Consider the following 13,093-nt stretch of genomic DNA (forward strand, 5'->3'; position numbering starts at 1 on the left):
AGTTGTCTTTTGCTCTGTGTAGGCAAGCTAGTATATTCACAGCTGGCTGGAAGTATCTCTGAACTGCTGTTCACCATGGTTCACAGACTTATCCTACACAGTGGCCAACTCTGTATCTTGAGGTTAGCAATCACCTGTAATGTGGAAGTGGCAGGAAAACAATAGAGCTGACATCTCTGGCTTTGTTGGCTTGCTGAGTATTCCAGCACAGCCTTTCTTTATTTTGTGCTCTTTTGACATACCTTGAAGAAAAGGTGTGTATGTCTTTGCAGTGTTATCAGTCCAAAAATTCCATTTGTTTATGCTTCATTACTAATGCTTCTCACTGGTCTGAATGTCCCCATAATAGGGTGGTCTGCCCCTTTCAGAGGCAGGAGGCTTGGGACCAGCTGGCTCTGTTTGAGGATATAAGGATATAGAACAGGTGTTTGGCATCTGGAGAGAGAAGATTGTCAGACCTAGCCAAGAAAGAGGTTAGGCGATTGCCTAAGGAGCACCTGATTCCTATAAAAGCTGAAAGAGCTGAGTGGTGGGGAAGGTTATAGGAAACAGCTTGTCTCTTGTGGGAAGCCCTGGGACAGGAGGATCTTGAGGGGAAATGGCTGGGGAAGAGCTGCTATGGGAAGGAAGGCTCTGGCAAGAAAGCCCCTCAGGCAACAGATGGGTCATTATTGGATTTATGATGATCTGTATTTTTGGTGGGAAAGGGAGGAGGGGTTGCTTTGCTGAAGCTTGGTGGTGTCCCTAGTAAATGAAACACTGAGGAAAGGCTCTGTGGAGTCTCTGGATGTGATGATAACCCTTTCTAGGCTGAGGAAACAGGCTGGCCCTCTGGCTTTATTGAGCTGGGAGCCTGTCCTGCAAAAGATCACACTTCTACAATGCATGCCAAATCAATGACAAGAGAAACTATTTTAGTAGTAACCATGTTTAGACTGGAATTTTATATCTACCAAATAGGATTCAATATTGTTGTTTTTTTTCCTTGAATGTCTTTGATATATCTCAAATAACTTTAACTTTTCAGGTGAGGATGCATTCTTGGTTAGTTGTGTTCCCTTCCCCATCAACCCAGCAGTGCTGCTGACAAGTTAAGCTCAAATCCCAGAACATATACATCTGATACCTTTGGGCATGTAGTGAAGACACAGACTTACTGCAGAAATACTTTTATTTTTTGCTCACTGCAAAACTCATTCATTTCTATTATTCAAAGTAAACTTCGGAAAAATGTTCTTGCTTGGTTCAGGAGCTATTTGGAGCTGGAACAAGGTCTTTCTCTGTGTTTGAAAAGCTGCTGGCATGTTGTGGGCACTACAGCAACCCCCATAAAATGGGACTCTCTGGAAAAGGAGAAGGCAAGCAGAGATGGTACTAGCAAGCTCTTACCAGGCATAGAACAGACAGCAATCACAAATGGATACCGGTCACCAAACCTGTGTGTGGCCCTTCAACTAGCTGGGTCTTACTTACCTCTTAAATATATATGAGTGGTCTGCTTCCTTTATCAAAGGCTTTGCTAATGCTGGCATACTTTTTCATGGGATTAAAATCTAATTAATTAAAGATTCTTGCAATTCTTTCCTCCAAAGGACACTGAATATTTGCCAGAGGAGTCATGACATTCTGATCAAAATTCAAACTTTCCTCGAGTACAGGGGAATTTCGATTTAGGATTCTGATTTACATACATTAAAGAGGCAGATCTAAACTCTCCTGAAATATGACAATGTTCTGCATTTTTTTCTACATAGCTCCTTATATCTCATTTATCATCAGACTGGCTGAACATACTCGAGTCCTTCTTTCTGATTCACTCACATTTCTATACTATTCCAAGTTGACACAGTGCCCTGGCAGCAGGGGATTATAGGTATTTAAAATAAATGAAAAATAACAGGAAAAATATTAGGCAAAAAGGCCATTTTTTATCTGTGAAAAACAATACAAAAATAGAGCAGGCTCATAAAAGAGGCCATGGGTGGACCTAGAACTTTGAAAAGAGGGGTGCAGAGGGTGAGGTGCATTATCACCAGGGGTCCTAGTTTTCTGTGATAAAAAACCCAAATTCTCTGATAAATATACATTAAAATCCATGGTATTTTTGCAGCGAACTCCCCTCCACCCCACCCCCACCCTGATGATGCTGAGTGGCCAAGAGGCTCTGGTGGTAGCCCTACCTCTCACTGCTGATTGGCTCAGAGGGCTGCTGTTCATGCAGCCCCAACCCTCACTGCTGATTGATGGAGAAGGGTGGGGCACAGTTGCACAATGGTCACCCCTCTTGGCCAATCAGCAGCAGAGGGAGGAGGGGGCATGTCGCAGGGCAATGGTAGTGCCTGCCACTTGAAGGACTGGGCCAGGGAAGGGCAGATGCCTGATGAAGGTGGCCATTTTAAGCCCCAGCTCCCTGAGCTGAGGGCAGTGTATGATCAGCCAATATAGAAGAAACATCTCTGCTGAACTCTACTAGGAACACCTTGGAGATAAGGGTGAGGCTATGGGGATGGCTTGGAGGCTTCATTGGTCATTGGGCATGACCTAAAACTGCACCCTGCAGGGCAGGAAGGCCTGGTGGGGATGCTGGTGGTGTGGCAGCCCCTAGGTAAATGCCAGGAGTGAGCACCTCCCCGGTGTAAGGTGGGCTGGGGCTCCTTAACCTCAGTTCCCACCCTCAGGTGGGTTATTTAATGCAGGGAAAGCCAGGTAAGCTTTTGGAAGTGCCTGAGCTTGCCATGGTGAGTGATCCTGTGGGGCCAGGCACACTTTGCGAGGCATCTGAGCCTGGGATGGGGGACCCCCAATCCCTGAAAGCCAGGCAAGCAGCTTAGACCTGACCCAAGGTACCCAACTGGTCCATGCTGGCACCAGGACCCAGAGAGGAGTCAAAAGGGCCATGGGGCCGCCACAAGGGATGCCCACAGAGCAAAGAAGCTCAGAGTCCTGACTGGCCTGAGACAGGGCCAGGGCTTAAGGGGGAGCCAAAGGTCTCAGAGTGGAGACCACAGCTGATGGGTGAAGGGAATGGCTGAATTTAGCTGCCTGGGATGCCATCTGTGAGGCTTGGGCCACAGTGTAAGGGTGGAATGGAGCTGTGGGTATCCCCTTAAACATCAGGGTTCAAAATGGGCAGCCTCCCACCTGATTAACATCTTAATACTATTAAAGTGAGGTGGGCAGCTGGCCCATAGATGGGAGGCAGGCCAGTACTTGCACTGGGTGCAAAAGCTTGCCCCTCTCACAGGGAAGCTCCCATCTTGGCTGCTTTCCTATGTGCTTGGCTGCTTTCCTATGTGCTTGCTTTCAGTAAGTTTTAATTTTTTTTCCCCCCCACAACGATTCTAAAGATTCTTTGGAAAAACTCAAATTCTGAATTTTTCTGTACTTTTTTCCATGGCAAATGGTGTAGGATGAGGCTTGGAGCTCCTGCTACTTTTAGAGCAGGTTGGCTGTGGCTGTGGCTGAGGCAGGCTACAGGTGCAGCAGGATAGCGATTGGGGACCGTGCCTGAGAAGCAGCTTGCAGGTGTAGCCATGGCTGATTGTGGAGTCATCAGACCCAGGAGGAGTGTGGGCCTTAGACAGCATATAAGCACAGGGCCCGAGTTGAGCCAGAATTAAGATCCTGGAGGCTGCTGAGGAAATGTCTCCTGAGCTGGATGACTGCAGCTCCAGAGTGCCAACATGGAGTGTACAGCTTGTGGCAGTCTGGAGGTTTGGGAAGGGACTAAGTGGGAGAGGAGCTCCCTAGGGGGTCAGTTAGGGGCTAGAAGCCCAGAGAGGAGCTAAGAGCCGGACTGGAGGGTCCTTGAGCCGAGGGAGGGACCATGTGTGGGACCAGGGTGTCCAAGAGCCCAGAGAGGGGCTGAGAGTTAGACCAGAGGCCTGGAAGGGGGCAGAATGTGTGACCCTAGGCCACAGGGCTACACCCAGGATTGTTTGAGAGGGGCAAAGTGCCTGGGAGAAGCAGGCCACAGTGGGGATGGGACCCAGGGAGGAGCTGAGAGTGAGACCAGATGTCTAAAAAGGGGCAAGGAAGGTGACTCCAGGCTGGATGGCTGCATCCAGGAGTAGCCAAGAGAGGCAAAGTGCCCAGGAGGAGCAGGTCACGCTAGAAGTCGGGCCCAAAGCTTGAGGAGGGGCAGAGAGTAGGACCAGGGGTTTCACAAGCCCAGGGAGAGGCTGAGGGGCAACACCTAAGAGCAGGAACTAGAGGTCCATGAGGCAAGGGAGGGGCTGAGTATTAACGTCTGGAGTGGGATCAGTGCATAGGCAAAGAGCCTGGGTGGGGAGTACAGGCAGAAATGCTGTTCTTGAGAGTAGCCAGGAGAGGTGAAGTGCGTGGGTGGAGAAGGCAGGCCTAGAAATTATACCTGGGAGTACCTGAGGTAGGCAAAGCACATGAGCAGCCTAGTCACAGAGACTGAGGCCATGACACCCAGGAGTAGTCAAGAGAGATGAGGTGCCTGGCAAGGGCAACTTGGCCCTAGGGACTGAGGCATTGGTCTTGGGTAAAAACTAAAACTGCACCCTCTTGGGACTGGCTAATATGGTGGGGCTATCTGTGGCAAGATAGCATCTACAAAATACCACACCTTACCACCCCAGGGAAAGGTGAGTATGGGGTGCCTGAAAACCTCAGTTCCCAATGCCTTGTGGGTTACTATTTGGTGGGGAAAGGCTAGGAGAACACACCCCAACAGAAAAGCACTTGGAGGGGGCCAAAGGATCCGTGAGTCCAGAGGGGCACTAGGTGTGTGACCAGTGATCTGAGAGCCAAGGGGAGGGGGGGTAAGGATGGGACTAGAGGTTCCATGAGGCCAGAGGGGGGCTGCGTGTGTGACCAGCGGGGTCCAGGAGCCTAGAGAGGGGCAAAGTCTGAGACCAGAGCCCAGAGAAGGGCTAAGGATGGGACCAGAGGGTTCATGAGCCCACAGAGGGGCCTCATGTATGACCAGTGATCCAAGAGCTGAGAGAGAGGGGCTAAGGATGGGACCAAAGGGTCCACAAGCCTAGAAAGCAGCAAAGTGTTGGACCAGGGGATCCAGGAGCCCAGGGAGGGTTGAACTGTGAAGACCAAGGGGCTGAGTGAGGGACCAGGGGGTCTGAGAGCCCAGGGGGGCTGAGTGTGATAGCCCAGAGTGGGGCTGAGAGTATAAAGAGAACACAAGAGTTATAACACCTGTAAGGCATGGGGTAAGGGAAGGACAGAGTGTGGCCTGCCTTGTTATTATTATGTTATAGACCAAGGGCTCATATTTATGTTGTCATCTGTACTGGTGGGCTGGGATGAGGCTATAGAGGAGGAGGAGACCTCACTGGGGCACACTGTTGTGTAGAGCCCCAGTGCCAGCAAGGGTGTAGGGACAGAGGGTGTAGAGCCCAGTAACCACAGAAAGCTGAGTCAGGCCAAGTGATTATTAGGGAGACAATATTGATATGCCACCCGTGAGACCTGGGGTATGGTAAAGGGAAGGTTTTGGAGCCACGCATTTAGCCCATAAGGCTTGGGGTGTTCTGTGAGTCACCAACTTAAAGTGGTACCCAGCAAGAGGTCCAAGAACCTTCAGGGTTTAGTGGGGTCCAACAGAACCATGACCTCACAGAAACTCGTGGGCAGCCTCCCTATTTATTATTTATATCAACAAGACATGGCAGGCAAGAAAAGAAGGCGCCCGCAGGGCAGAATTGACATGGTCATGGAGCCCTAGGGGCATCATGGCTATCCCTAGGGACCCTGAGCCATGACAATCGCACATAAAACAATGCATATTTTTTTCTCCAGATAAAAATTAACTAGAAACTTTACTAATATGCTAGGGGCCTAACCCTGTATTATTCAATTTAAGATTGAAGCAAAAACAAATATAACTTAATTAGAATGAGTTAAAAAAATCTGCAGGGCTGTGAAATAGGTGTGTTGAGAGCAGCTAACAGACAGTAGAATTGCAGAACAAAAAATAGCTTAATTGGTGGAACATCAAGACCAATAACAAGGAGAGGGTCGAACACCTGTGGAATGAAGACTTTAGAAGGGATCAGGAAGATTATAATGAGTCATGAAGACAATTGACTCCCTCAGCACTGCCTGACTAGAAATGCTGCTGCCACTGCCAGTTACTTGGTTTTAAACTTTGGGTGGAGCAGGAATCAAAGTGCGGTGCAAGTACACCCTAGCTGGATCTGCCCCTGTCAGTCATAACAAGGCAGCTCCATGCCCTGAGCAGCAAGGGGGCACAGTGCAGTACCAGCTGCTGTACATTTGTTTCCACCTGCCCCTGCCTTCCCCTGTTATACTACTGCTCCATATAACTTTGTGAGAGACTTTAGCTCAATTTTTAATTTCTTGCCTTGATAATCTTTGAACCAGTAACTTCAAACAGGAGCTTTTATTGGGGGTAACTATTTAATATGCAAAATAAGGGAAAAAACTCAATATGGTGGGCAGGAAAGCAGCTAACTTTCATGAAACTGTAATCAGTTAATTTTTACAAAAATTAGTTGAAGGAATATTCAAAAGTGTGTGTGCACACATGCACCTGTGTCTGAAAGTGGGGGAACAAGGTATATAGTAAAGGAATTATTTTGTTTCCAACAAAGATTGCCTTTTAGAGCTACGTTAAGGAAGATATTTTATGTCCCAACAAGAGGTTCTATTATTCCTATAAAACTCAAGAACTTTGCTACCTGCTCCTTGAGTGCTCTTTTTATTACCACCTTATCCAATGACTATTTGCACTTATACAGCTACAGAGCACTAGCAACAGTAAATAGAAGCAAGAGGAGGAAATTCAAAAAAGAGAATGTAGGTTAAATATCAAGAGAAACTCCCTAGTGGGACAGGAGCTGCTGCATTAGATTGTAAAATTTTCTTCCAACAAAAGTGAATGAATCTCAGGCACTATATAGGTAGTTAAAAGTAGATTGACTATGCTACTGAGACCTGTCCTGTAGAGGCATTAAAGACAAATGGGACTGGACTTTTATTTTGGACAGTTGGTTTTTTTTTTAAATCTGTTGTGTATCATTTGGGACCTTTGTTATAGTTTGTTACGTTTTCCCTCCCACTTCATCCTCACTATTATAACTTCTGTCATAGCTGTTGCTCAGTGCTTGACCTTAAGAGGTCTCTCTGCACCTTCCTGAATTGAGTGCTCGGCACAGGACTCTGTGTAACTGAGCAAGGGACTTCTTCACCCTTTCACAGTCTGCACTGCATTCATCAACAAAGCTCCCTTTCATACCCCTGGTCTGTTCCCAGGAAGTGACAACATCATTTGCTCCACATGACTAATATTAGACAAACAAGTCCTCATCTCAGCGTGGAGTGTAACTCCTCCTTACCACTCCACTATTTGTGCTGGGTTGGCCTCGATATGAGTTCATTTGTGGGGCCTTCAGGGTAAACTTGGAAATAATTATAGCAGATGATTGGACTAATGAGGAAAATAATATGAAATATTTAATTGAAGACTTGGGAATTAAATTTTTTTTTTCCTTTTTAAAGATACTGCAGCACTGAACTGCAAAGCTAGCAGAAGTGCTGCTACTGATTGAATTTCTGTAGCCTCCCCTCCCTAGGATTTTTAATTGAAACTGGTCCATTTGGAAATAGTCAGCAATTGTAAGATGACATGATCCCTTGTAATTAGAAAATCAGTTCTGCAGAGAAAAATGTGGCTTGTTAGTTTTATAAGGCCTCTAACATTTTTTGCACAGACCTAGTCCATTTAAATCAGGATTATTTTTACCTCCAAAACTAGGTTGTAGCCTGGAAACACTTCACGAGTGTCTCTCTGGATGGATTTTTAATGAAATTCTGCCTTTAGGAACAGTTTGAGGCTAGGTGGAAATCTTAAATGCAACTGAGATGGATTGCTTTTCCAGCTTCACAAAGAGGGAACAGACTTAACTATATATCTATAGATATAGATACAGGTATAAAATGTGAGTACGTATACATATATAGGTTACTAAGCAGGAATTTACAAATTCAGCGTGCTATGATGGCATCCTGACTTGCCATTCTCTGCTTGGCTCTCTGTCTCCTGAGGGGTCAGGCTTCCCTTTCCAGTCACTCTGGTACTTTAGGTCTCCAGGGGTTTGTGGAGGGGAGACTGTGCCTCTGATTTTATTACAGACTGAAAATGAATTGGTGTCGATTACTTGCTGAGTGGGAAAGTACCAAATTAGAAAATCGTGCTCCGTTTCATTTCTCAAAAGCCCACTGCAACTGAGTGAGTCACCCCAGCCCTTGTTTACACAATTACTTTGTCTGTCTCAAGTATTTATGTGACAACTTTCAGTCTTCCTGGATCATAGGGTATGCATGAGGGAATACCCAGACCTTCCATGCATATGCCTGGGCAGGAATTCTTGGAGGAGTGGAGGCTGCCCAGACCTGCTATCCTCCCTTTAGGCCATTAAGACAGAATGCACAGACCAGACAGAGTCCAGATGTTTAGTGCCCCCATGGCTGTAGCTGTATAAGTGTTCAGGAATCAAACCCAGGTCTCCTGTGTGGTAGATAAGGATTCTACCACTGAACCACAGGGGACTCCTGGTATGTATATGATTTCCCCCTTTGATATAATGCTTGTGCACCTCATAACTTTACTAGAGTAGGGAAAAATTTTCTGGGTCAATTTTTTTCACCAAAAATGCCGATGCTGTTCAATTGAAACCTTTGGGGGCACTCTGTGTTGAATGTGCTGAATTGTTTGAATTTAAAGAGAGAGCCTCATACAGTTCTGAAAAACCTGAAACATTTTGAAACTTTCTGAACCAAAACATGTCAGTTTTATAGACAAAATGACATTGTTTCAAATTTTCACTTTGTTTTTATTAAAATATATAAAGATTCAAAAAATCTTGGACATGGAATTAAATATTTCACTTCAGATGGGGAAAAAAGAAGCATTTTGTTTAAACCCAAAATGAATTTTTGTACTACAAACAACCTAAAAAAATCTCATAATCTTCACAATACCGCTGTAAATAGGGAAGTGTTATCCATCCATTACAGATCTTCTCTCTGTACCTCAGTCCTCTGAATGATTTGCTCAAGGACATTGAAGAGCTCAGTGGCAGAACAGAGTCTCCCAGGTCCCAAATGAATTCCCGAAGTATTGGATCATCTTTATCCTTTCCTTTTAGTAGCATTTTCCCTGCTAGTACAGCTTCACTAATGATGATAAAAGTGGTATTCATAGTGTCAACAAAGCGTAGGTATGTTTAGATAACAAGGTCATAAATAAAAGTTTACAGTACCAGTACAAAATGGGATTATCTCACAAGGAAATTAGGCAGAAGGCAGCATAGAGATGTACCTTATGTATGTGCCCCATCTGATGAAGTGAGTTTGGGCTTATGAAAGTTTATGCATCTCTGATCTTGTTAGTCCCTAAGGTGTATCTCTACCCTACCCTCTGCTTCACTTCAGAGTAACACAGCTAACTACCTCTCCTCCCAAGGAAACTGTGATGTTTAAAAATGTGCCTCTAGGTCTCAAAAGTTGGCAAGGCCAAACAGTAGTTTCAAAATGTAGTTTTATACTGAAAACAGAAGATTAAAACAGCAATGCCATGTATGCGATTACAACATAATAAACATGTCATTTATTTTGGTTTCTGCACTTGAATGTCTGTCTGCTCCATTTTTTTTCTTCCTTCTTTTTCTATATGAGTATCTCTTCACTCTGCCCTTGTCTTCTAAACTCCCTGCTCTTTTCTGTCAGATAACACTTCCCACACCCCTTTGTCTTTTTATGGAAGAATCCAGCCAGAGAAAGAAATATGGCTCACAAGGAAATGATCATGTAAGTGGAATTAGTCTTTGAGATACTATACCCTGAAATCTGATCTCTTTTTTTTTTTTAAGAGGACCCAATCTGTTTCTCTCAATTTTGGCCAAAATCCAGAGCTCAGGAAATCCAAATTCTCTTGAGGCAGGACTGAGCGCCTCATGTGCAGAAACAGGCACATTTAAAAGAAATAGCAAAGTTAAAGCAGCCAGATGGGAACCTAGCAGGCAACTGAGAGGGGAACTCTGTGTTTTCCTTGCAAGCCTACAGGGGCTTGTTTGCAGGAATTAGAATCTCTCACCAGCAGTTCACTGCAGCTCTAATACCAAGCAGTATTGAAAGTGAGAAGCAGGTTATGGCTGGTGGTTAAATGAGGCACCTACAGGGATTTTGAAATTAGATCCTGCACTCATCTCTGTACAACCTATGCACATGGCAGAGCAATATTGCTTTCTTGGCTCACTGCATCATATTATATTGCCTTTTATTTTGTCCACACTCAAACAACAGGGACTGTAGAAGTTCATTGTACTTGCTGAACATTTAGGGCCTGATGTTACTTTCTGTTGCACCAGCAGATGTACTCCTGATTTGCTGCAGATTAAAAGAAAACAGAATTGTCCCTCAGATTCTGAGGCTAGGTACAGACATTCAAAAGACTTAAGGCAGATTTGATTTAAGTTGCACGGTTTTCTATAAGTGGTGTAATTTAGATCAGTAGCGAACAAAACACACACCCTTTGGTGGGGAGTGCAAATCTTAAACTGGGTTCCACTTCCTTTTTAAACCAGCCTATGTGTACCAAGCTTCTGTTATGTTATAGGTATAGACTGGCTTCCGATGATTTATACTGGTAAAAGTATAATGTCTGTACCTGGTCTGAGAGTCTGTCTGATGCAGTGCTATACTGATGTCATTTTAATTATTCTGGAGTGAAGGGAAAAGTAGTATGTATGATTAAAGCTATGTGTGTGTGTGCATGCACATGCATCCTTTAAGGGGAATTCAGTGTTTGGAAAAGGTGCCAAACAGATGCCTCTGGAAAATACAGCTGCCCCTGTTTTAATCACAAAACAGGGAGCAGCACTGCAAGTTTTCTCTAGCAATGTATGAATCACAGTTATCCTACATCCAGCATTGGAGGGAACACTATACTGGGTAGGAGGATATTGAGCTAAGGCCCTGGACAGACATAACATTTTAAGCTTTACAAATGCCTTTAAAGAGCTCCAAACAGCAGGTGTACAGAGGTTCATGGCTGAAGCACTTCAAAAATAATCCTCAAAAAAATGATGAATGTGTTTGAAGCACTTCTTTCTGGTGTGATCCCTGGAACATCTGTATGCTTTAGGCAGTGCAACAAAGGTGTTGCTCAGTCCTCTGACATCCCACATCTCCTTCCCACTCCCAGTGAGGATAAAGGGATAGGACAGCCAGCACATGAAAGCTCTCTTGTGTGCTCAGCTGTCCTCAGAAGTCTCTGGAGGCCAAGAGCCATGCAAGGAATCTCTCTCTCCAGTCCCTGGGCTAGAGAGCAGGAATTCCTGAATAACTCTCCACTTCTGGTCTCCTGGTTTTGGCAGGGTAGCACTCAGCTGTTCTCAGCAATCTCCAGAGTTTGGGAGACATACAAGGAATCCTTCTCTTCATTTCCAGGGCTAGAGAGAGTGATTCCTGGCATAGGAGACCAGAAACAGAGTGCACAGGAAAACACTCATTAGCTGCCTGCCCCACTTGCGTTGTGCCATTCCAGTGCCAGTGGGGCAATACATTTGCACAAGGGAGGAAGAAACTTAAGAGCAACATTCTGCCCCTTATTGATGCCAATAGGAGTTTTGGTATTGACGTCAGTGGGGCCAAGCCTTCCCCCATGAAATATGGGCATCTCTTATGTGGCAGTGCAGAAATAGTCTAACATTCACCTTTTCCTGTTGGTGGGTAATATTTGTCAGTAAGTACATTGATACCTGCTCCGTAGGGCTGTGCAAAGCTTTGGATTGGGATTCAGATTCAGAGATGATTTAGATGATTCAGAGGCCGAATCTACAAATCCAAATCGAATTGCTAGAAGCTTAAGGCTTTCTGAATCGATTCGGCCATAGGGTATAATGGGGAATCAATTAAATATTCATAGATTGTAGAGTCAGAAGGGACCACAGTGGATCACTGTGTCCGACCCCCTGCCCCTGGCAGGAAAGAGGACCGAGGTCAGATGACCCCAGCCAGGTAACTATCTAGCCTCCTCTTGAAGACCTCCAAGCTAGGTGATAGCACCACCTCTCTTGGAAGACCATTCCAGATCCTGGCCACCCTTACTGTGAAAAATTTCTTCCTAATATCTAACCTAAATCCACTCTCAACTACTTTACACCCGTTATTCCTAGTCACTCCCTGGGGCACCCTAGTAAACAACGCATCCCCTATTCCCCATTGACCTCCCCTAATACATTTGTAGGTGGCCACAAGATCTCTCCTCAGCCGTCTCTTGTGAAGGCTGAAGAGATTCAGCTCTCTCATCCTCCCCCATAGGGGCTATCATGAAGGCCACTAATCATGCGAGTGGCCCTCCTCTGGACCCTCTCCAGATTCTCTGCATCCCTCTTGAAGTGTGGCGCCCAAAACTGGACACAGCACTCCAACTGCAGCCTGACCAGTGCTGCATAGAGGGGGAGCATCACCTCCTTTGATCTATTAGTCATGCACTTGCTAATGCACGACAAGGTGCGATTGGCCTTGTTGATGGCCTCATTACACTGCCGGCTCATGTTCATCTTGGAGTCAATTATGACTCCAAGATCCCTCTCTGCCTCCAAGCTGCTGAGAAGGACACTCCACAACCTATAGGTGTGCTGGGGGTTCCTCCTTCCCAGGTGGAGTACCTTACATTTCTCCAGCGTACTAACTTTGCCCCATAACTTGGTATCATCAGCAAACTTGGAGAGGGTGCTCTCCACGCCCTCGTCCAAATTGCTGATGAAGATATTAAATAATATCGGTCCGAGGACCGAACCCTGCGGGACCCCACTGCCTTCCTCCCTCCAGGCTGGGAAGGAGCCATCCACTACCACTCTCTGTGTGCGGTCCCTAAGCCAGTATGCTACCCACTTGACCATGTAGGTGTCCACTCTGCAGTCTGCTAGCTTCCCAATGAGGATAGGGTGCGAACCTGTGTCGAAGGCCTTCCTAAAGTCCAGGAAGATGGCATCAGCCTCGGCTCTCGCGTCCAGGCAGTGTGTGACCTGGTCATAGAAGGCTACAAGGTTTGTCAGGCAGGATCTACCTGTGACAAACC

At 45.8% G+C, this 13,093-nt stretch overlaps 1 protein-coding gene across 8 annotated transcripts in view; it reads right to left on the reverse strand.

The window, feature by feature from the left end:
• The window catches only part of LOC102379397 (dual specificity protein phosphatase 13-like), a 42,082-nt gene that overhangs the window by 6,569 nt on the left and 22,420 nt on the right, over positions 1–13,093 (reverse strand). The window contains exon 1 of one of the 8 annotated variants that reach the window (XM_006016286.2): positions 243–392. The exons of the other annotated variants lie outside the window; for them this stretch is intronic. The gene's annotated coding sequence lies outside the window, so the exon portion shown is untranslated. Of the gene's footprint in view, positions 1–242; positions 393–13,093 lie in introns of those variants that run through there. 8 annotated transcript variants of the gene reach the window in all.

Source organism: Alligator sinensis, unplaced genomic scaffold (assembly GCF_000455745.1).
Source record: "Alligator sinensis unplaced genomic scaffold, ASM45574v1 scaffold109_1, whole genome shotgun sequence".
NCBI classification, from domain to species: Eukaryota; Metazoa; Chordata; order Crocodylia; family Alligatoridae; genus Alligator; species Alligator sinensis.